The sequence below is a fragment of the Lithobates pipiens genome, unplaced genomic scaffold, assembly GCF_037356315.1.
Source record: "Lithobates pipiens isolate NorthernLeopardFrog02 unplaced genomic scaffold, aLitPip1_a1.2 Scaffold_16, whole genome shotgun sequence".
Classification (NCBI taxonomy): domain Eukaryota; kingdom Metazoa; phylum Chordata; class Amphibia; order Anura; family Ranidae; genus Lithobates; species Lithobates pipiens.
This window is the reverse complement of record NW_027507748.1, coordinates 285652431-285673462: the sequence shown is the minus strand read 5'-3', so window position 1 is coordinate 285673462 and position 21032 is coordinate 285652431.

Here is a 21032-nt window from a genome sequence, read left to right as displayed (position 1 = left end):
CCCCTATCCTGTCAGCATCTGAAGCTATAACCCTGTTTACCTGTGTTGCTCCTCTAGTTAACATAATGTTTATTGTTACAGTTAACTACTAAAACCCTTAGCCCTTGTACACACGGTCGGACATTCCGACAACAAAATCCGACGGATTTTGTCCAAAACTTGTGTTGCATACACATGGTCGGACAAAGTTGTTGGAAAATCCGATCGTGCGTAACGTGATGACGTTATTTTGTTACGACGGGACTACGTTCAGGCTAGTAGACAATAGCTTTGATCTAGGAATTTGATCTGAGCATGCGTGGCACTCTGATTGGAATTCTCTACACACAATCGGAAAAAGTCCGATCGGATGATGTTGTCGGAAAGTTTTATAGCCCAGCTCTAAAACTTTGTCCGTCGGATATTCCAACAGAAACAGTCTGATGGAGCCCACACATGGTCGGATCATCCGACAACACGGTCAGATCGGACATTTTCCTTCAGAATGTCCGACCGTGTGTACAAGGGCTTAGATATGCTATATGTTTTGTGCTACATCCATAGCAAAAGTTCTCCCCTCTTTTATTTCTTAGGCCGCGTACACACGGGCGGACTGTTCACCCAACTTAGTCCGCTGAACAGTGTTTCAGCGGACAATCCGCTCGTGTGTGGGCTTCAGCGGACTGTTTCAGCGGACAGTCTGACGAACAAAGTCTTATGGAATTTCCGTAAGACAGTCCGTCCAAACTTGGTTTCAGCGGACAGTCCGCTCGTGTGTAGGCTAGTTCGACAGACTAAGTTTGGCGCATGCTCAGAAAGGATTTACACGGCGAAGGTTGCATTGCAGTGTATTGGACGTCGAATTTCTCGTCCCGTCGTACGTGCCGTTCACGTCATCGCGCACGCTTTCAGCGGACTGTCTGCTCATCGTGTGTGGTCAAGTCCGTTCATGCAAATTTTGAACGGACTGTTTGACGGATTGTCTGACGAACTTAGTTGGGCGAACAGTCCGCCCGTGTGTACGCGGCCTTAGTCAACACTATTAAGCGTATGTATTTACGAGATAGAGTTCCAGGGACCCCCATTTGGGGTCAAAGACAGGCTGCTTACTACAGCTACTTCAAGAACCCGCTCACAGTGAGTACCCAGATGGGGTGACGGGTTTTGCCTCCCACTGAGGCCATCTCCTACTATGCCATAAGAAGCCTTTATGTTTGTGATATTGTGTAAACCCTGAGTTCCTCTCTTTTTTTTTTTCTTTGTTTTGTCATTGTTATCATTTTGTATAATTGGCACCTTGCGCTGTTACTGTTACCTACCTTGTGCCGTATATCGTGAAACGTAATAAAAATCTATGGTTAAAAAAAAAAGAAAAGGATTTTACAGGTAAGCTGTTTTAAAAATCCTGTTATTTAAAAAAAAATGTTTACATTGATCCCTCCCCCCCTTCAAAGAAAAAAATAAAAGTCCCACCTACGGTTTGAGGTTTTGGTTCATTTACAAAGGTTATTATAAGCTGATCACATACATCCTATCAAATAAAATTACAAATCCCAACATAATTTCCAAGGTAGACATCTGCCGGTAACCCCTTTTCTCACATCCAACCATCTTGGCTTCTCTCCAAATCATATTGCAAATCCACTGACAGATGGTAAACCTACAGTACATGCCCCTTAGCAAGTTACTTTGTAATTCTTGAATTTCTCTGGCTAGCCTTGGACTGAGTAACACGTGAAACAACACTAATCAGAAAGGCTTGACAATTCTTTAAATCAAATTCTGCTATGTGCAGGCTTTATGGCTGAGAAAGAATGTTTTTAATGTACTTAAAGCTCATCAACTAAGCTGCTCCTTCAATTATGTATGACTCACATTTTCAACCAATTAATGTATTGAAACAGATGATTTGTTATAAATCTATTATTTTATTCAGTTCTAGAATATGTCATCAACACTAGCCCATACTCCTTTCAACTATCTGTTACAGATCAAGACCATTTTGTAGACAAACCTTTTAAATGACTGTTTCTCTAGTGTGACTGCTCGGTATTAGTATATAATTGATATGCAATTAACTCCTAATCAGAGTTATTGAATTTTGATTTATGTTCAAATGGCCTAGGCAGCCACATCATCAAGAATTGTTGTTAATATGTAGGTCAGTTGCTTTTGTTGCATTTTTTTGCAAGCAGCATTGGTTCTCAAGATTCCAGAGGATGTTCAAGATAATGTTAAGCACTTAGTAAAAGAGAAGTGTGGGAATCCAAAAAAAGCCAAAACACACAGTACATACATAACTTTAGCATGGATCCAATGCTGCAACTTTCCACCTCCGGCTCTACACTGAGAACTGATCAAAGACTGCTAATCACTTTGTTCTTATTTCTGCTCTGAGCATAGAGCGGTGACTGTCAGTCACCGCTCTGTACTCTGCCCCTCCAGTGCTCTCTGTGCATTCGTTTTCATCCGAATGTATTTTAGTCCGAATTTCAGATATTTTCGTTATCGTTTTAACAAACGATAACAAAAGTGCAGAATCTGAAAAACGAAAGATCCGACATAAACAAATGCTTTATTTTAGTTTTCATTGTGACAATAGTTCGATATAGATAGGAGATTCGACATAACGCTGACAATAACAATCTGTGTCTATCGAACCTGTGGTTGAATGTGTCTAACCTTACCTCTATTAGTCCATGATTATTCTACGTAGAGAGAAAATATTCGACATAGAGAGAAAGATTCGACATAGAGAGAAAAGAACACTGCTGGAAATGGGTGGGGGAAGTAAAATAAAAATTATGATGATGATGAATGTTATTGGCTGATTGTAACTAAAGAGGAGGAGCAGTAAAATAGCTATACATGTACACATGTACATGTACATATCCCAGAGGATGCTGGGACTGTGACATCATAATAGGCGGGGACATCATCCGGTGATGTCCTTATATAAGTCGCTGCACGCTGCGTGTCCTGTCGTAGTGACCAGAGACAGCGACGAGGTAACATCTCCAGAACAGAAGAACAGAAGACGGCGACAGTGGCGACAGAAGACCGTCCCACCGCTTGTAAAAGAGCTAGAAGAAGGTGCGGTGGCCCGGCAAAAAGAACTGAAGAGGGGGACAAGACCCCCGAAGAGGGGGACAAGACCCCCAAAGTCGGAAGAAGAGGGCTGCGGCGAAGAAGAAATCCGGGCTCCTCTGCTAGTAAAAGAGCTAGCAGAAGATAGCGGAGGAGTCCGGCGAGAAGACCCCTGAAGACGGAAGAAGACCCCCGGAGCTGTGCAATAAACTATTTTAACCCTTGTGTGTTGTGTTTTTTTTACGTTTTTTTCAAAGGTGAATGGGTAGGGGTACATTGTACCCCATACTCATTCACATAGAGTGGAGGGTCGGGATCCGGGGGCACCCTTATTAAAGGGGGCTCCCGGATTCCGATAAGCCCCCCGCCCGTAGACCCCGACAACCAACGGCTAGGGTTGTCGGGAAGAGGCCCTTGTCCTCATCAACATGGGGACAAGGTGCTTTGGGGTGGGGGGGCGCGTGCCCCCCCCTTCCCCAAGGCAACCCCATGTTGAGGGCAGGCGGCCTGGTACGGCTCAGGAGGGGGGAGCGTTTTTTTGGCGTAGGGATTCCCCTTTAAGTCCATACCATGTGACGGGGCCAGCGACGCTTCCTTTGCTGGTCCCGGCTACCTGGAGCCGCGCTCAAAATGGACGGACTTTCCTCCGTGTGTGTGGGCGAGTCCGTTCATTTTAAAAGTACGGCGGATAGTCCGGCAGACTTAGTCCGCCGTACCTAGTCCGCCGCAAAAGTACCGTGTGTGGGCAGGTAGCTTGTTCGGAAAGTCCGGCGGACAGTCCACCAGACTAAGTCCGCCGGATAGTCTGATACGTGTGTACACGGCATTAGCTGATCCGTTTGCCAGAGAACCTAAATTATTTAGCAACTAAGCATAAGCGCAGTAGCAAAACAATAGTGAAGCAAGCTACAGTTCAACTTAACTTTTCCATAATAATCTGCTGCTATTGTTTTAGTGTTGTGAACTTGATAGTGATACTAGTGTTGCTAGTGTCATGATAGCCTCAGAGGTTGCCCGTGTTGTGGGGGGGGGGGGGGGGGGGATTTATTATTATAGATTCTATATTATAGATTGAGATTCTATATAGATTCTATATACCCTATCTTGTTACCTGTCTGATCAGCAATCACTATCACCAGTTCATTTTCTGTTTTAACTATATACATTTAACATAAACGACAAAGATTTGACAAAGCAGCCAAAAACATACAAATTGTCACGTACCTAGTAGACGAGCCCGGAATGCAGGGAGCGGCCCCTCGTATCCCCTGGCTAATGAACCCCTGTAAGTGGTAACAGGAATTCAAAAGTTCAGAGGGCACAAGTGCCTGGCAGATAGAGGCAGGTCCGGATAAGCAGCAGAACACCGACAGCGAGTAGGTAGGGCTGATGGTAATCGGCTGGTGAGGCAGGCAAAAGTGGGTAGACTGGCAGGCAGACGGTCGTCAGCAAAGACAGCAGTCACAGGAAATCCAAACGGGTAGGCAGGAACAGCGGAGTCGGGTGCAGGCCGGGTCAGCAGGAAACGGTCAACGCAGTACAAGAGGATGAGGCAGAGACGTGGTCAGACAAGCAAGAAGTCGTAGGCAGGCAGCAACGGATCAAGGTCAAGAACTAGCCGGGTAACAGGAACCAAGGTAACAGGTACAGGAACTGAATAGCAGGATCTCCGAACACGCTATAGACTGGACAGCAAGAAGGGAATGGAGCAAGGACCTTAAGAAGCCTTTAGGGCGCCAAAACGGTCGCACGACGAGTCAGCGTGCCCCCACGAGTGGCCGTGCGCCCGTTTGTGACCCCACGTGCACGCGTGCGCTCGTTCATGCCGCCGCGAGAGCGTCCATTCGCTTTAGCGCGCGTCAAAGGGGAACGACGGGTTCTCAACGACAGGCTTCTGCGGGTAAGTCTCCCGTGTGCGACCGGAACGCCAGGACGATCGGGACATTGCCCCCTCCCAAGGGGCAGCCTCCGGATGCCCAACTGAGCCATCTTACTCGGGTGAGAATTCTTAAAGGCACGGATGAGTCTCTTAGCGTGGATGTTAGATTCTGGCTCCCAGGAGTTCTCCTCAGGTCCGTACCCCTTCCACTTGACCAAAAATTGAATCTGGTTCTGTCTCTTCCTGCAGTCCAGTATGGATTCAATCTCGAACTCAATTTCCCCATTGACCATCACGGGTTCTGGAGGACTGGTAATTCTGTCAGCGAAAGGATCCGGGACAGCGGGCTTGAGAAGTGACACATGGAAGACTGGATGGATCCGGAAGGATTCAGGAAGCTTGAGCTCAAAGGCCACGTTGTTTAATTTCCTCTTGATCGGGAAGGGACCCACGAATTTTGGGCCCAGCTTCTTGGAGGGGCAAGACAGTCTAAGGTTCAAGGTGGACAACCAGACCTGATCCCCAACCTTGAGATCCAGCTCCCCCCTTCTCTTCCTGTCGAAAACTTCTTTGTTATGCTCCTGTGACTTGGTCAGGGTTTCTTGTAGAAGTTTGTTATTTACTTCAAAGAAGTTAAGACTCTCCTGTACCGCGGGTACCGAACACTCGGGGAGATTGCCAGACAAGAACAATGGATGGAAGCCAAAGTTCGCATAGAAAGGGGACTGCTTGGTGGCAGAGTGGACTGTGTTGTTGTAGGCGAACTCGGCCATAGGTAGAAGAGAGACCCAGTCATCTTGGGAGAAGGACGAGAAACAACGAAGGTACTGCTCCAGTGTCTGGTTCGTCCTCTCGGTCTGGCCGTTGGTCTGCGGGTGGTAGGCTGAGGACAGGCAAAGGTCGATTTTCAGAGCTCCGCAGAGTGCTCTCCAGAATCTTGAGGTGAACTGCACCCCCCTATCAGATGTGATGTTGGCGGGGATGCCATGGAGTCTTACAATCTCCTTAACGAAGGTGTTGGCTGTCTCTGTGGCTGAGGGGGTGCCCTTCATGGGCAGGAAGTGGGCCATTTTGGTGAGTCTATCGACTATGACGAAGATCGTTGAACAGTTCTCCGAAGGAGGGAGTTCGACGATGAAATCCATGGAGATCATCCTCCATGGTCTATCAGGAACACGTAGCGGTTTTAGCAGACCCCAGGCTCTAGACTTGTTGCCCTTACTCCGAATACAGGTGACACAAGCCTCCACATAACTCTTGCAGTCGTCCTTCATTCGTGGCCACCAGAATGTACGTCGGAGTAATTCCAAAGTCTTGAATACCTCAAAGTGGCCGGCCAATGGGTGGTCATGACAGGAGGCCAGAGCCAGAGTCCGAACTTCCTGGGGAACGAAGATCTTGCCCTCATGCCACAGAAGGTCATTACTGGAAGATAACGGGATACCGGATGGAGGTGTTGTGCCTATGGAAGCCTGCTTAACTTGAGACACCACATCCCCCTGGAGCAGAAGAAAGTTCCCTGTAGAAAGGATGGTATCAGTAGGTGGCAGGCTCTCCGGTTGACTGTACATGCGGGATAGAGCGTCTGGCTTGGTATTCTTGGATCCGGGACGGTATGTGATGTGAAATGAAAACCTGGAGAAGAAGAGTGCCCACCTGGCCTGACGGGGCTTCAATCTCTTTGCTGTCTTAAGGTACTCCAAGTTTTTGTGGTCGGTATAGACCAGGATCGGATGGATGGCTCCCTCCAGCAGGTAGCGCCACTCCTCGAGTGCAGATTTAATTGCCAGTAACTCACGATCTCCGACGTCGTAGTTCCTCTCTGCCTCCGACAATTTGCGGGAAAAGAAGGCAACCGGGTGGAGTAAGGACTTGGGCCCCTGCCTCTGGGAAAGAATCGCTCCGACTGCTATTTCTGAGGCGTCAACTTCGAGGATACAGTGGTGTGAAAAAGTGTTTGCCCCCTTCCTCATTTCCTGTTCCTTTGCATGTTTGTCACACTTAAGTGTTTCGGAACATCAAACCAATTTAAACAATAGTCAAGGACAACACAAGTAAACACAAAATGCAATTTGTAAATGAAGGTGTTTATTATTAAAGGTGAAAAAAAATCCAAACCATCATGGCCCTGTGTGAAAAAGTGATTGCCCCCCTTGTTAAAACATACTATAACTGTGGTTGTCCACACCTGAGTTCAATTTCTCTAGCCACACCCAGGCCTGATTATTGCCACACCTGTTTACAATCAAGGCATCACTTAAATAGGAGCTGCTTGACACAGTAAGGTCCACCAGAAGATCCTTAAAAGCTACACATCATGCCGAGACCCAAAGAAATTCAGGAACAATTGATAAAGAAAGTAATTGAGATCTATCAGTCTGGAAAGGGTTATAAAGCCATTTCCAAAGCTTTGGGAATCCAGCGAACCACAGTGAGAGCCATTATCCACAAATGGCGAAGACATGGAACAATAGTGAACCTTCCCAGGAGTGGCCGGCCGCCCAAAATTACCCCAAGAGCGCAGCGACGACTCATCCAAGAGGTCACAAAAGACCCCACAACAACGTCCAAGGAACTGCAGGCCTCACTTGCCTCAGTTAAGGTCAGCGTTCATGCCTCCACCATCAGGAAAAGACTGGGCAAAAATGGCCTGCATGGCAGAGTTCCAAGGAGAAAACCACTGCTGAGCAAAAAGAACATCAAAGCTCGTCTCAATTTCTCCACAACACATCTTGATGATCCCCAAGACTTTTGGGACAACATTCTGTGGACCGATGAGACAAAAGTGGAACTCTTTGGAAGGTGTGTGTCCAAGTATATCTGGCGTAGAAGGAACACTGCATTTCATAAAAAGAACATTATACCAACCGTAAAATATGGTGGTGGTAGTGTGATGGTCTGGGGCTGTTTTGCTGCTTCAGGACCTGGAAGACTTCCCGTGATAAAAGGAACTATGAAATCTGCTGTCTACCAAGAGATCCTGAAGGAGAATGTCCGACCATCTGTTCGTGTACTCAAGCTGAAACGAACTTGGGTTCTGCAGCAGGACAATGATCCTAAACACACCAGCAAGTCCACCACTGAATGGCTGAAGAAAAACAAAATGAAGACTTTGGAGTGGCCTAGCCAAAGTCCTGACCTGAATCCTATTGAGATGTTGTGGTATGACCTTAAAAAGGCCGTTCATGCTCGAAAACCCTCTAATGTAACTGAATTAGGACAATTCTGCAAAGATGAGTGGGCCAAAATTCCTCCAGGACGCTGTAAAAGCCTCATTGCACGTTATCGCAAACGCTTGGTTGCAGTTGTTGCTGCTAAGGGTGGCCCAACCAGTTATTATGTTTAGGGGGCAATCACTTTTTCACACAGGGCCATGATGGTTTGGATTTTTTTTCACCTTTAATAATAAACACCTTCACTTACAAATTGCATTTTGTGTTTACTTGTGTTGTCCTTGACTATTTTTTAAATTGGTTTGATGTTCCGAAACACTTAAGTGTGACAAACATGCAAAGGAACAGGAAATGAGGAAGGGGGCAAACACTTTTTCACACCACTGTATATGGTAGAGCGGAATCGGGGTGTTTCAGGACAGAGGCCGATACGAACAAATCCTTCAGGGTCTTGAAGGCCTCTTGTGCTTCGGGGGTCCAACGAAACTTCTGGCCCTGCTTGGTCAGTCCGGTAATGGGAGAGATAATAGAAGAGAATCCCTTAATAAACTTGCGGTAAAAATTTGCGAATCCCACAAATCGCTGAACTCCCTTTTTATCGGAAGGGACAGGCCAGTCCTGAATTGCGGAGATCTTCTGGGGATCCATCTCAATCCCTCTCACAGAGATGACCAGGCCGAGAAACTGGATGCTCTGCCGTTCGAAGACACATTTCTCGGGTTTTGCGTACAAGCCGTGAAGGCGGAGACGAGTCAGAACCTTCTTCACGTGTTCCCGGTGGTCGGCTAAAGTGGGGGAAAAAATTAGGATGTCGTCAAGGTAAATAATTACAAACAGATCAAGGTAATCTCTAAAAATGTCATTGACAAAATGCTGAAACGTGGCTGGGGCGTTACACAACCCGAACGGCATCACCAAGTATTCAAAGTGCCCGAAGCGGGTACGGAAGGCAGTCTTCCACTCGTCACCCCTCCTAATACGGACGAGGTTGTAGGCACCCCGAAGATCCAGCTTGGAGAACAACTTAGCAGAACCTAGTCTCTGAAAAAGTTCGGGTACTAATGGCAGGGGGTAGCGATTTTTAATGGTGATTTTGTTCAACGCCCGATAGTCCACACATGGGCGTAAGGAGTGGTCTTTCTTTTCCACAAAGAAAATCCCAGCGCCAGCCGGGGAGGTAGAGGGTCGGATAAATCCCTTCTCAAGGTTATCATCCAAGTAGGACTTCAGGGTACTCAGTTCAGACTCGGATAGAGGGAAGATTCTTCCGAAGGGGATTTCTGCCCCCGGGAGTAGTTCAATAGGGCAGTCATATGGCCTATGAGGTGGTAGAGTCTCGGCCCCCTTCTTACTGAAAACATCTAGGAAGTCATGATATTCCTTGGGCACAGCTTGTCGGGTTTCTTCGTCTGCTTCCAAGCAGAGGAGGGCCGAAGAGTCCCCGTTAACTGTAGGGCAACAATGCTGGAGACAGTAGACCGAAGGAAACTCAATCATTCCAGTGGCCCAATCGATGCGTGGGTTGTGTGCTTTCAACCAAGGCATACCTAGAATGATGGGGAACAGAGGAGACTTGATGACATCTAGGCATAGGAATTCTTGGTGAGTCCCGGCGATGACAGCAGATAGGGGACTAGTCTCCTGAGTCACTGGTCCTGATTCCAAAGTAGACCCATCGGCCAGGTATACCGAGAGCCCCTTCTCTCTCGGTCTAAGGGGAATCCTGTTCTTCAGGGCGAAGGACGAGTCTACAAAGCCACTGCACGCACCGGAGTCAATAACTGCATGGGTTGGAATAGTCCTTCCTGGAAGCTGCAAAAGAACAGGGACAGCCAGGTGAGAGGAGTTATCAGACAACACAGGTGAGGGGACAGGTGGAACAAGGAGGCACTTACGCATCTTAGCTGGGCAAGTGCGAACAAAGTGTCCTGGCTCTCCACAGTACAGGCAGAGGTTGTTGACCCGGCGACGTTGGCGTTCCTCTGGAGTCAGGGATGGACGGAGTAGCCCCAGCTGCATAGGTTCCGGGGGATCCAAGGTGGCTGCGGCTGGAACAGAAGGAGCTCGGTGGGCGGAGCTAGGCACCCGAGGTAACATCCAGACCGGGCGAGTAGCTGCGGTAGAACGCTCTTAGCGGCGCTCTCTCAGGCACCTATCAATTTGGACTGAGATGTCTATCAGAGCTTCCAGAGTTTCGGGAATGCCCACACGTGCCAACTCGTCCTTCAGAGGCTCGGACAGACCCATGCGGAACTGATATCGCAGGGCCGCGTTGTTCCAGTCCGTGTCAGCGCTCCAACGTCGGAACTCCGACACATAATCCTCCACAGGCCTGCGACCTTGTTGCAGGGCGTGTAAGGCTGCTTCAGTGGTCGCAGCGAGTTGGGGGTCCTCATAGAGTCTAGACATCGCCAGGAAGAAGGTGTTCATGGTGTCTAAGGACGGATCCTTTCGTTCCAGCAGACGATGTGCCCAGGCCTGAGGTTCGCTCGTCAGAAGGGAAATAACGAACCCCACCTTAGTCGCCTCAAGGGAGAAGGTCCTCGGATGCAGGGCGAAATAGAGCTCGCAGGAGTTGCGGAAGGCTCTGAACTTGTTCCGGTCTCCCGCGAATCGTTCCGGAGTTGGGACCCTGGGCTCGGGTGGCATCATCACCACTGATGGTGGGGCATGGGCCCCCGGAGCAGCTGGCGAAGAAGCAGATAGCGCCTGGACTTCTTCTTCCAATCTGCCGTAGCCTTCTTGTAGACTCTTTACTGCCTGGGTAAGGCCAGCCAGGTGGCGGCAAAGCTCGTCCATGGGGGGGGGGGTCCCTGCGCAGGCTCGGACATGGCTGTCCAGTACTGTCACGTACCTAGTAGACGAGCCCGGAATGCAGGGAGCGGCCCCTCGTATCCCCTGGCTAATGAACCCCTGGAAGTGGTAACAGGAATTCAAAAGTTTAGAGGGCACAAGTGCCTGGCAGATAGAGGCAGGTCCGGATAAGCAGCAGAACACCGACAGCGAGTAGGTAGGGCTGATGGTAATCGGCTGGTGAGGCAGGCACAAGTGGGTAGACTGGCAGGCAGACGGTCGTCAGCGAAGACAGCAGTCACAGGAAATCCAAACGGGTAGGCAGGAACAGCGGAGTCGGGTGCAGGCCGGGTCAGCAGGAAACGGTCAACGCAGTACAAGAGGATGAGACAGAGACGTGGTCAGACAAGCAAGAAGTCGTAGGCAGGCAGCAACGGATCAAGGTCAAGAACTAGCCGGGTAACAGGAACCAAGGTAACAGGTACAGGAACTGAATAGCAGGATCTCCGAACACGCTGTAGACTGGACAGCAAGAAGGGAATGGAGCAAGGACCTTAAGAAGCCTTTAGGGCGCCAAAACGGTAGCACGACGAGTCAGCGTGCCCCCGCGAGTGGCCGTGCGCCCGTTCGTGACCCCACATGCACGCGTGCGCTCGTTCATGCCGCCGCGAGAGCGTCCGTTCGCTTTAGCGCGCATCAAAGGGGAACGACGGGTTCTCAGCGACAGGCTTCTGCGGGTAAGTCTCCCGTGTGCGACCAGAACGCCAGGACGATCGTGACACAAATGTCAAATCTTTGGCTTATGGTGTCTGTCGAAAGTTCTAAGAAGATTTGACGGAGCAGCTAAACTATCCGGAGTCATACAGTTTAGCTGCTCCATCAAATCTTCTTTGAACATTCGACAGACACCATAAGCCTTCAATGACATATTCGACCTTAATTAATTTGGACTTTCGGACGAATGCAATTTTTTATGAAAAACAAAATAAATAAAAATGAATTTTCGGGAGTAACTAAATAAATTTATTTTTCAGATGAAAACGAAATTCCGAAACAAAACATTTCAGTGTGCACATGTCTAGTGACTTGTTCATGCTGTCAGTGGTTTTCTGTGAGGCTGAGCCAGCTGACAGTCAGACATATGGGCAGATCCCAACATTATTGTTGGGATTCCTGCAGAGCCTGGATCAGCTCTGTGATATCAGCTGACAATGGACTTTAGCCTGCTGTCAGCTGAATCTGGGTCACAGGAGTGTAGAACTAAGTGCATTTATTTGCCCCAAAGAGTTCACCTAAAAGGCTGTTCCTTTATGCCCTAGCCAGAATCTCTCATTGCATGTAACTACTTCCACCACTGTCAGGACTTACAAAGCAGTATCAAGAAACTTATCCAGAAAAACATTTTTATTTAGACATATACCACCAGCCAAAGCTAGCTACACTCAATAAGCAAGCCACTAAAGGAACTGTGCAGTCCTTTAATAATTGCAGTCCACAATTCACATGCAGCAAATCCTCAAAAAATATATTTGCTTATTCTTATGTGCAGTCAGAAAAAAAGGATCTATCCACTTTGGCAATGTGATTAGATGAGTCTCCAAATTTCATGTCTTCCTCACATTTCTACATCCTATCTGGGAATTATAAGCTTAAATAATGAGAAATTCTTTGGTACACTAAAGCGCTTCCAACACATTTCTTCTATACCCAATTCAAGATAGCAAAACATACATATACAGTATACAGTATACTGATGACACGCGGCACTGATGACAGATGTGACTTATACGTGGCACTGGGGACAGATGGCACTGACAGGTGGCACTGGGGACAGGTGGCACTGACAGGTGGCACTGGGGATAGGTGGCACTGACAGGTGGCACTGGGGACAGCTGGCACCGACAGGTGGCACTGGGGACAGATGGCTGTGGGGACAGGTGGCACTGACATTTACTGTGGGCACTTTATTTTGTTTTTTTTCACTAACTGCTGCAGCTTTTCGTCTCTCCCTTCTCACACGCTGGCAGCCGGCGATGAGAGATGATCTCATATGTTTACATGTGAGATCATCTCTCATTGGACACTCAGATCATGCTGTAAACGGCCGCTGTGATTGTCCATTCACAGCGATCTGTGACTGGCTGTGTCCAAGGGACACGGGCAGCACAGAATTTCCTTGATGCACACTCGCGGGAGCGCGCATCGTGGAAGTAAACAGGACGACGCCCAGGGACGGCCTCTCGGCAATTGGCATCCACGCTGTAGCCGTCTTTCGGCTATAGCATGGGCGGCTAGTTGGGTTATAAAAAACAGCCCTAAAAAAAATATATTTTAAATAATGTCGTTCGAAGAGGAAAATGCATATGTAGGTTGGGCACGCATATGTAAACGGTGTTAGTATCACACATGCGCGTTATTGCCGCAAATGTTACAGTGGGAGCATTAATTTTAGTGCTGAACCTTCTCTGTAACTAAACTGGTAACCTGTAAAACATTTTAAAGCATTGCCTTTGGAGATTTTTAAGTATCGGAGTTTGTTGCCATTCCACAAGCATACACAATTTTATCACGACATGTGAGGTATCTATTGTATCTACTCGACATAACATCATCTTTTATATTTTACCATACATTGGGTTATAAATGGATTTTTTTTCCCTAAAAATGTTGTAAATTAAGATTGTTTTCAGAAATAGAAGTGTTATTAGTTTATTTGTATCAATTAACAAGATAGAAAGTAAATGCACAGAAGAGAATTGTGATGTACACTTGCACACAGTTTTTTAAGGAACCGGAAGGTAAGTTATTTCAAACATCTTGTAAAACTAACCACAGATCTTCTGTGGATTAAGGCTGCCACAAACACTTCTGTCTCTTCATGTAATCCCAGACAGACTCAATCATGTTGAGATTGGGGCTCTGGGGGGCCAAACCATCATTTCCAGGACCCCTTGTTCTTCTTTACGCTGATGACAGTTCTTAATTACATTTGGTTGTATGTATAACAACAGCCTGTCATCACACATTTCCTGTCTGGCTTTAGTTTGTCTCTTCCCTTTGGTGAAGCTTCCTCTTATTTGTTATTTGTTACTGCATCTCCAGAAAGTGAAGGGAAACTTCCCCACGGGCACACAAAAAATAACCTGACAAGTTTAAACACTTCGGTACTCTCTGAAAAAAATAAAAAAGTTTTGGCTATACGTACTGTACGCTTTAAGCCTTCAAATGTAAAACATATGACTGGGCTTTGTGAATGCCAGAAATAGTTTGGGACTCATTTACACCAACAACTGCATTAAGCTGCGGATGCTGGCGAGTGTTGTGAAGGAGCATCATAATTTATGCATCATACTGTCTGTATTTTCTTATTTTTTTTTAACTTTATTGAAATGTCTCAAAATAACATTTCAGTTGTCTGTATTTGTCTTAATGGGCTGTGGTGCAATGTTCTGTGCTGCAGTGCGCTATGCTGAAAAAAGCAAAGCATGTTCTGTTCTTTTCTGCAGTGTTGTAGTGTGAACTGAACTAATGTGACATACGTTAAATTGCCTTGTCTATGCATTTTAACTGCATTGGGCAAGGTTGCTACAAAATATAGTTATAGTTATAGTATTAAATGGTAGAACTTTTTCAGGTAAAAAAAATAAAAAACAAAAAAATAAAGGTAACTGAACATAGCATACTGTAATTAGTGGCTTGTTGCAGTGAAAATTATACTAAGCCTTTAAGGCATACGACCCCTTCATCTATCTGGAGTACAAGTAAACAGTAAAATCCATTATTTTTACAATTCTAAAAACATAACATGGTTACTGAAAAAAGGATGCATCATTTATGTGTGCCTAGAGCAGTATACATGCTGTGACTTTGAAGCTAAAAATATTGTTTTGTATAATTAGTCCAATAATTAATGCTTTATCAAATTAATGTTTTAACATGATAAACTATAAGGCCTATTGCATTGCGTTGTATGATGAAAAAAAACAAAAAAAAACATATTGGTTAAGCATATATAAAACTTGTATTTCTTCTTAATAGTGGAACTGGTACTAAAATTACTAAAAACTGCCCCACAGTCAAGTACCATCTTCTTTCAGGTGGGGCACTGTACTGAACGTGCACTATTGATGGTATAGTTAATAGCATGGATCAGCAACCTGTAGATCGTGATCTACCAGTAGACAGGTGATTGGTAGATTGTGGTCTGGGCTTGCTGACCCGGCAGTCCAGAGCATCAAACAGAGTGCAATGCAGCGGGACTACCTGTAAAGTTGGAGCTGCAGCGGGGAGCAAGAGCCACATAATCTGATGCCTCCTCTGTAGTGCTGTCCCATGTGGAGTCATACCAACTGCACTCTACTTCTTATCCTGGCTGGCGATCTTCAGAGTGGTACCAGCAGCACAAAAGAAGAGATCTTTAACTACTTCTCACCCGGCCAATGTACATATACGGTCGGGTGGGTGCCCTCTCCTTCTGAGTGGACGTTCAGGAACATCCTTCAGAAGGAGGGGGATCACGTGCGTGCCCGATGCACTCATATCACCCGGACAGGGCGAATCTCCGATCGCCAGGAGGGCTCTGTGATTGGCCCTCCTGATCACATGACGCACGTGTCCAATCACAGCCGCCAATTATTATACACTTAATGGAATTTTTTTTACCAAAAACATGTAGCAGAATACATTTTGGCTTAAATGTATGACAAATTTCAATTTTATTGGATTTCTTTTAAAATAGAAAGAAGAAAATATTTTTTTTTTCCAAATTTCCGCTCTTTTTTCGCTTATATCGTAAAAAATAAAAAAACGGAGTAGTGAATAAATACCACCAAAATAAAACTCTATTTGTGTGAACAAAATTATAAAAATTTAATTTGGGTACAGCGTAGCATGACCGCGCAATTGTCATTGAAAGTGGGAGAACGCTGAAAGCTGAAAAATGGTCTGGGAAGGAAGGGGGCGAAAGTGCCCAGTATTGTAGTGGTTAAGTCAGTGTGAAGCAATACACTGGGCATAAACATATAGGGCTGCTTTCACCCGGATATGCTGCGGTTTACCCACACTGTGGGTGCAGTGCACTTTGCCTACAGCTTTCCTGTGGTTTTACTGCATTTAGCCATAGACTTCTATTACATCCTGCATATTTGGTGCACTTTCTGAATGCAGGAGTGCTGTTGTGCTTTCAGAAAGTGCTCCACGCCTGCAGGATATCATGGAAATATATGGGAAAGCTCAGCTATCCCAGGAAATTTGCAGATGCACTGCACTGCACTCGTGGTGCAGGTAAACCAGAGTACATCAGTGTGAAAACAGCATTATAGGGGACTCAGGGGGTTCATTTACATTTGCAGTTTGTGGGGTTGTAAAACCCCATAGTTAAGATGTGTTTTTGTCACCTTGCCCCCACTACACCCCCTTTAGCTGCAGTAGTCAGGAGTGTATACATGTTGCAGCTGCAGCAGGAGTTGTAAACCCTGTCATGGTTTGTGGGAGTAGCACTTGCTAAACAGGACGCATCCAAGCGAATGGGACCACTCTGCTGTGTTGTACAAGGTGGCATGGCACTTGGCAAACAAGGGATTAATTCTTGCAGCATTGTGTTGCTTTCGCACCACCTGCTTTAACCCCTTGAAACCCTGCAGAATCATGCAGCTTTCAGAATGGCCCATTTACTTGAATGGGTCACAAATGGCAGACAATAGCATCCACCAAAAGCAACATGGGGCATAATTTTGACAAGTGGTGAGGAGGCAATATGTTGCCTCCTCACCACCTGATGTAAACCCATGATTGCTGTGCAATGCATGTGATTGTGACACAGTAGTGCAACAACGAAAAGTTTAAATAAGGTGTAAGGAAGCGACACTTGGCAACACTGTGCTCGGTGATCTTTGACTTCTCCCATGTTGGTAGATCACCACCTTTAAGATTGCCCACCCCTGGTTTATAGGATATCCTCAGAATAGTAATATGATGTTAAAACCAATTTTAAATCCACAATTTATAATAATGAAATCAAACATTTTAACTATTGAATGAGATATATATATATATATATATATATATACACACACACAAACTCACATATACACACTTACATACAGTTTATACAGTATACATACACTCTAATATATATATTTATCATTTTAACATTTATGTTGTTGACAGGGGAGATAGAAACTGGACAATAAAATTGTTAGTCCCTTCTAGAGTTGGAGAAAAATATATTTTTTAAGAAATGCTGGTAGAACATTCTGAATACTGCATCTGTCACCCATGCTTGTTCTTCCCAACATAATTCACATCCAACCAAACATCAAATGGGCTTTAGTCAGCACAAATAGCCTCATGATTGTCTCCTAAGACAGGACACCCAGTGTTCATGTTTGCCTTTCAGTTCTTTGCCCTGACAGCTGCTGATGTGATATTCTCAGCTTGATGCTTTACAATTGGCTTGCTGCAGTCACAATTCATGATATAAACGAATGCTCTGCTGTGGCAGAGTGATGGAAAGAAGATGTTGTCCAGAGTGCTGATTTAACCTGATCTGATGCGTTTGAATAGAAAGTGTCAAATGATATGCTGGAAATGACAGGGTGTGGAAGAATAAGCAGTAGCGTGGAAGGGGTAAAATGGTGTAAAAATTGTGTTATATACTCCTTTTTAATTCACGTGTAAACTGCTCACTTATGGTTAAAATAGAATTGATTTGTTTTGGATTTAGACTGCAGACATGTCTCTGACTGCTTTGTAAAAAGAGATAGAAAATGTTAAGAAAGTATCTGAAAAATAAGAACTTCAAAACACCAAGAGGAAGAGAATGTATTTCAGACCTTTAGTATTTTACTTTTAAGTGAAACTCTATGCAAATTTGCAAACATGCAGTCAAAATATATTTGCATAAACAATTTTATCAGATTTTACAATTTCTCCCTTGCTGTGGAGTTTTGCCTGCACTACAAGGTTAACATGCTTGTTTAGTCTGGAGGAAAGTTTTTGCAATTTAACTTACCTAATCCTCCATTCCCCCGGCTCCAGTGGTTTAGTGTTGCGTAGGGCCTAATTCACTATAGCACCTAGTCGGAAAAATACTAAATCTAGTCAGAAAAGCTATTTACTATAGCACGCAGGAAATACACAGTCGCAAAATCCAATTCACTATAGATCACATGCAGGGCCATCTTTAAGATTGATTGGACCCTGGGCAAAATTTTTCTTGGCCCCCCCATGCAGTTTTGCTCTCCACCTGCTCTGAGACATACAATAAATAGCAGCTAGACTCAAAATCAGTTTACTGAATCAGATCAGGCAACTATTGTGATTGGTTGCCAGAGGTTACAGTGTATCATTACCGCTCACTGACTGGTTGCTAGAGGTTACAGCACATATTAAAGCTCACTGATAAGTTGCTAGAGGTTACAGCACATGATTTCTGCTTGTTGAGATTACTGTACAGTAATACTGCTCACTGATTCATTGCCAGAGGTTACAGCACATCATCTCCTCACTCCAGGGGTCATGCTATACATATGGATGCCACCTTTATTTACATATCTATGCAGCTATTTACATATGAATGCTGCTTATATTTACATATGAATGCTGGGTATTTACATGTAAATACAGGGTCTGCTGGTGAGTCCTCTGTATACAACAATAGGGCAGAGCTGGGCAGCATTAGTAGCAGCACTTCACACTGAGATATAAGGACACAGCAAGAGACAAGGAAATTTAAACTGGGGTAGTTGGCAAGTATGAGGCAGCTGCTTTGGGCCCCACAACAATGACAGGGCCCAGGGCAGCTGCCCCTTTTGCCCTGCCTTAAAAACGGCCCTGGTCACATGAATTAGTGACTGTCTAAATCAGTAGTCGTGGTAGAAGTACAGGAATTGCACATGGAAATAATGTTTAGAAACCATTTAATCTATGAGATTAAAGTGGAGGTCCACCCTTAAGTGGACCGTCCGCTCATTGGAATCCACCCCTCCGGCGCCACAATTGGCACCTTTCAGGGGGGAGGGGGGTGCAGGTACTTGTACAGTACAGGTTTCTGCACCCACTTCCGGGATGGCTCTCTGCGGAAAGGGGCGTAGATTACGCCCCTTTCCGAAAGTCCCCCACTGCCTGCTGGGAAACACAAAGATCCCAGAGGCAGCGGGTCCATCCTTATTGCGCAGTACAACTCGCGCATGCGCAGTAGGGAAGCGGGAAATGAAGCCGAAAGGCTCCACTTCCTGATTCCCATAGCCAAGATGGCGGCGGCAGCACCCGAGAGACGATCGAGAGATCGGCTTTGGGTGCCGACATTGCGGGCGCGCTGGACAGGTAAGTGTCACTATTTTAAAAGTCAGCAGCTGCAGTATTTGTAGCTGCTGGCTTTTTAAAAAAAAAAAACGCGGACTCCCGGCGTACTCCCTCTTTAAGCTCTAAACATGTGGTATATTGTTTGGAGCTGTTGCATTTCTTTAAATATTGTTGTGAAAGCAGAAAATATACTTGAAAGTCTGAGAAGAGATAAACTTTACTTTTAGAACTTTGTACTGACACAACTGAGCATGCCCAGACTGAAAACTAGTCACAAACCTACACTAATTTCTTTTTAGCCCCGTGCTATAGTAAATTCTGAAATGTGTGAATGCCAAACAAGCGTTCACGACTGTGAATTTTGTGAGAGCTAGCAAACTATGTGCTATTTATATATAAATGCAAGTGTCAACCATTTTGTCTCATTGTATAACAGTTACTTCCACAAAAACATACATTTTAATTTTGGGATGAACTCTTTAATTCCTAAAATAAATTGTCCTTGCTCGGTTTTTATGTTGCTTCTTATTATTTTTTTGAAAACAATGCTAGTAATGGGTAATAAAAATAAAAGTGTTGTGCTGTTAATCCATGCTCATTATATATAACGTGCCCTAATATCCATCTATTAAAGTGGAAGTAAACCCTGATGAGTTTACTTCCTCTTTCATTCCCTGCAAAGGCAAAGCATAATGGACTACTATGCATCGCATAGTAGTCCATTATGTGTCACTTACCTGACACAGGAGCCAGCGATGTCACCGCTGTCCCCTGTAGTTCCGAGCGTCCATCTTCTTGGTGGGTCTCGCTGCTCCGCCGCTGTCATTCGGCGAAGCCGCAATGACGTCATTCCCGCGCATTCGCATGGGAGCAGACACGTGCGGCATCTTCAGCGTTGACGATGCCGCGCTCAGTGCGCCTGCACGCCGCTGTCTACAGCGCATGCACCATAGACAGCAGTGCCTGTCTTTCGGCAAATATCTCCTAAACCGTGTAGGTTTAGGAGATATTTCTTGGACCTACAGGTAAGCCTTAATCTAGGCTTACCTGTAGGTCAAAGTGGTTTGTAAGGGTTTACAACCACTTTAAAATGTAGTAAACACGAAAAAGAGAAAATATATATATCCAAAATTTCAACTAAGAGTCCATATGGTGAACTTAAAAGAAGTGTCAATACAATTTCAATCGGTGCTCCCCACAGGATAAGAATGGTAAATATATCCGCTTACCAGATACTAAGACCTCCCATAGTCTATTTGCACTTCAGTGAGCATTCACCCCTCACTACAGGTATAACCACTTTAGCTATCCAGCCAACTTGATTGGATTCCAGAGAGATATCCCTGACAGTGATTATCCTGAAGAGATCCCTGCATAAAAGTGGTCTTCAATATGCTTGCATGGTTCTATTGTTTGTAAGTACTTTTTGATTCTTAAACGACCATATAACTGTTCGCCATTTTATTTTCCCCGTTCCCAACAGTATGTTTACACATGATACTTTAATTAATTTTATTCATTTATCTCTATGGTAGATAATACAGCTTACCTTTAATTACCCCTGAAGAAGGAATGCAACAAATTATTCCGAAACATGCTGGGTTTCCTGAAATGTATACAAATGATTCGGCCTCCTACAGTGAGACCTATCATATGTTTCAGATGTCAGCTGTATATATGCTATAACTTTGACCACATTCTTGTCTTGTTTTTACAATCAAAATTTTAGATGTAATATGTTTATTTATTTATTAAAATTTTGTTATTTTTTCATATTTGTTCACTACTTTTTCTACTTTTTTACTGGATTTATCCCT